A 4308-nucleotide genomic window follows, 5' to 3' on the forward strand; every position below is an offset into this window, starting at 1 on the left:
ATAAGAAAATAGACCCTTTTTCTGCTTAAATTAACAAATGGCAGATTCACAGTGAGCTGGAATAGAAATAGTAGTGCTCTTCAGAAACTCCAGAGCTTTGGATTGAGATCACTGGGTGTTCTTCTACAAGCCATTCATCAGTGCCCCAAGTTCTGAGCTGAAGGATCTTACAGGGTGAGCCAGTGTGGCATTTCTCAGGTCCATTAATCTTTTTGATGAGGCGATGGCACCCCACTCCAGTACTCTTGCCTGGAAAATCCCATGGACGGAGGAGCCTGGTGGGCTGCAGTCCATGGGGTCTCTAAGAGTTTGACACGACTGAAGTGACTTAGCAGCAAAGGCTAAAAGCATTAATATTTCATAAAATCCTTGAGTGAGATCTCTCATTCTCTGTGGTTCCTTCTGTTCTAGGAAGGATGATGTCATCTTTGAAGTTGTTCCTAAAGACAGATGGTGGATGACCAGTACTACAACATGAGCCACAACAGATTAGTGTGAAGAGAATGTACGTAAGGCATGTAAGGGAGAGGCTTTCTACCTCTGGCGGTGGGGGGGGGGGGGGGGGGACACCTGTGCAACTTACTAAAGGACTTAGACCTCTCTCCCTTCCTCCAAAGGTGGTGCTGCTGGCAAGTGTGTCTTGGCAAAGTTTCACTGGATTTCAGATGTGTGCTGGAGAACAAATGATAGGTATAAAGTTTTTGCCAGAAGCATTCAGAGCCTGTATTTTGCAGAGCTGGAGATGACTGACCAGTGGTGCGTTTTACAAGATTGCTGTTTTAAGAATTACTTCGTTGGCCATCCTGGGGGAAGACTGCACAGAAAAAGATATGCATAGAATGTTAGTTCTCTTCATCACTGAAGTTAGGATCTTAAATGCACCCTTGCTTGTCACTCTGCTTCTCTTATGTGGTAAAGCCAGGAGGTTCATTTTTAATTCTTTTTGTAGTTTGATTAAATGTTCTTCTGGTTTTAGTGCTGCTGATCCCTTGTTTTAAAGCTAAAGCAATGGTAATCACGTTGTAATGTATAAAAGTACTGAATCATTGTATTGTGTACAGTGTTGTGGGTCAATTACACTTCAAAAACCAGACAGAAAAACTCCTAAAAAAAGAAATCAGATTTGAGGTTACCATAGATGGGGGAATTGGATGAAGGGAATCAAGGGTAAAAACTTCCAGTTATAAGATCAAAAGTTCAAGTGTTGTAATGTACAACAGGATCAATATAATTAACACTGCTGTGTATTATATATGACAGTTGTTAAGAGAGTAATTCCTAGAGTTCACATCACAAGGAAACATATTTTTTTCTTTTTACTTTGTATCTATATGAAAAAATGTTCCTTGCTAAACTTACTGCAGTAATCATTTCATGATGTATATAAATTAAATAATTATACTGTAAACTTCAGTCAGTCAGTCAGTTCAGTCATTCAGTTGTGTCCGACTCTTTGTGACCCCATGAATCACAGCATGCCAGGCCTCCCTGCCCATCACCAACTCCCGGAGTTTACCTAAACTCATGTCCATCGAGTCAGTGATGCCATCCAGCCATCTCATCTTCTGTCGTCCCCTTCTCCTCCTGCCCCCAATCCCTCCCAGCTTCAGAGTTTTTCCAATGAGTCAACTCTTCACATGAGGTGGGCAAAGTACTGGAGTTTCAGCTTCAGCATCAGTCCTTTCAATGAACACCCAGGACTGATCTCCTTTAGGATGGACTGGTTGGATCTCCTTGCAGTCCAAGGGACTCTCAAGAGTCTTCTCCAACATCACAGTTCAAAAGCATCAATTCTTCGGTGCTCAGCTTTCTTCACAGTCCAACTCTCACATCCATACATGACCACTGGAAAAACCATACTCTTGACTAGACGGACCTTTGTTGGCAAAGTAATGTCTCTGCTTTTGAATATGTTATCTAGGTTGGTCATAACTTTCCTTCCAAGGAGTAAGCGTCTTTTAATTTCATGGCTGCAATCATCATCTATAGTGATTTTGGAGCCCCAGAAGATAAAGTCAGCCATTGTTTCCACTGTTGCCCCATCTATTTGCCATGAAGTGACAGGACCAGATGCCATGATCTTAGTTTTCTGAATGTTGAGCTTTAAGCCAACTTTTTCACTATCCTCTTTCACTTTCATCAAAAGGCTTTTATTTCCTCTTCACTTTCTGCCATAAGGGTGGTGTCATCTGCATATCTGAGGTTATTGGTATTTCTCCAGCAGTCTTGATTCCAGCTTGTGCTTCTTCCAGCCCAGCATTTCTTATGATGTACTCTGCATATAAGTTAAGTAAGCAGGGTGACAATATGCAGAGCTTCAGTTCAGTTCAGTTCAATTGCTCAGTCGTGTCCGACTCCTTGAGACCCCATGAATCGAAGCACGCCAGGCCTCCCTGTCCATCACCAACTCCTGGAGTTCACCCAGACTCACATCCATCGAGTTGGTGATGCCATCCAGCCATCTCATCCTCTGTTGTCCCCTTCTCCTCCTGCCCCCAATCCCTCCCAGCATCAGAGTCTTTTCCAATGAGTCAACTCTTCACATGAGGTGGCCAAAGTACTAGAGTTTCAGCTTTAGCATCATTTCTTCCAAAGAAATCCTAGGGCTGATCTCCTTCAGAACGGACTGGTTGGATCTCCTTGCAGTCCAAAGGACTCTCAAGAGTCTTCTCCAACACCACAGTTCAAAGGCATTAATTCTTCGGCACTCAGCCTTCTTCACAGTCCAACTCTCACATCCATACATGACCATAGGAAAAACCATAGCCTTGACTAGATGGACCTTTGTTGGCAAAGTAATGTCTCTGCTTTTCAATATGCTATCTAGGTTGGACAGTGCTATATGTCAATTATATCCCAGCACAGCTGGAAAGACAAAAATAGAGATAAAAGAATTTGTACATCCTGAAAAAGAGAGACCATATTGAAAACATTCACCTTAGCAACTTCTAATAGAGAGACAGAACTGATTTTAATTTACTACTGATTTTTATCAAACTTTTAAGTTTTAGTTTAAGAGACAGGATCACAATTCTTTTCCCCAGTTACTAACACTTTGATTGTCTCAAATTCCCAAAAGGAAGTCCAAAATATCATGCTGTAGAATTTCTTATGACTTAGAATCTATACTGCTTTTTTGCAAAGGAGCCAGTATCACCCCAAAATGCCTCTCTTCACTCTTGGAGTCATAAAAATTATGCTTTTCAGTATACTTTTGGACAAGATCTAGTACCAAATAGTGAATGCTCTAACTCCTTTTGAGGGCTTGCTGGGTCTTTGTGAATAAGATGTCATTGGTGATCCATTCATTCACCAGAAGAATGTTGTTCTGATGTTTTCACAGAACATCTGTTTCACAGATGAGTTTCTGAACAACAGTTCCAGCCTGCGTAATACTTATGAGCTCATACTTTCTTACAATTTGGGTGAAATCCTCATTCTTCCACAGGTTGGGATCACCAAAAGACCCCAATAAATCTGCCCCACCCAGCAATATTACCTTTGGCACACATTTTGCTTCTGACCCCACGGATTTCTTTTGACTAAAATCTTGACTTTGTTCAGCCAACTTCCTCCTCCATTCAGGTCTTTCTGGTATAGGTGAGTCCTTCTGGTGATCACAGCTACCAGCCTCCAATTTCTCTCAATGGTGTCTGAGCACCTTAGCAGTCTCTAGCCACTCCTTCTGAAGGTTTTACCATGCACCCACTTCCACCTACTTTGAATTCTTGGTGGCAAGATATGCAATGATAACTCAGCAATGGACAAAGAAGAGTTTGATGCTTCTTATATACCTTACTGACAGGATAAATTGTGCCTTGTCTAACTGTATATTTTCCTATTGCATTCATGTAGTTCTTGACCAGTTCAAACAACCTGAGGTGCATGTTGATAACTGAAATAAAAAAACACAAGCAAGGAGACCACAGTTGTCTTCTTGGAATTTTCTAGGCTAACAATGCTAAGTTGTTGGTCTAAAGTGCAAAACCCTGACACATCCTTTGTCATTCTTACAAAGGAAATTCTGTCATTCTGAAGTGTTTTTCAAGGTTGGCTATCAGAATCATTCCAACTTGTGTGTCAATAGTCTTCTCCAAGTTGAGCTAGAACAGAGGATCCACATCCATGTTGTAACTCACGTCCTCAAGGTTGACTGGCAAGAATCCTTGTATCTTATTGCTTTAACTTACATATCTTAGTTTATCAAGTGGAATTTTAAAGTAGTTTTCTTGTTATTGCCCATTCATATCCTTTGTTGATTTTTAAAAATAGGAACTCCTTAACTTTGTTGCTTTTGTGTTGTTATTT

At 41.1% G+C, this 4308-nt stretch overlaps 1 pseudogene; it reads right to left on the reverse strand.

The window, feature by feature from the left end:
• Positions 1 to 3109: 3109 nt before the first annotated feature.
• LOC109562702 (nicotinamide/nicotinic acid mononucleotide adenylyltransferase 1 pseudogene) lies at positions 3110 to 4008 on the reverse strand (annotated as a pseudogene).
• Between the last annotated feature and the right edge of the window lie 300 nt (positions 4009 to 4308).

The sequence above is a fragment of the Bos indicus genome, chromosome 8 (genome assembly GCF_029378745.1).
Source record: "Bos indicus isolate NIAB-ARS_2022 breed Sahiwal x Tharparkar chromosome 8, NIAB-ARS_B.indTharparkar_mat_pri_1.0, whole genome shotgun sequence".
In the NCBI taxonomy this organism is placed as follows: domain Eukaryota; kingdom Metazoa; phylum Chordata; class Mammalia; order Artiodactyla; family Bovidae; genus Bos; species Bos indicus.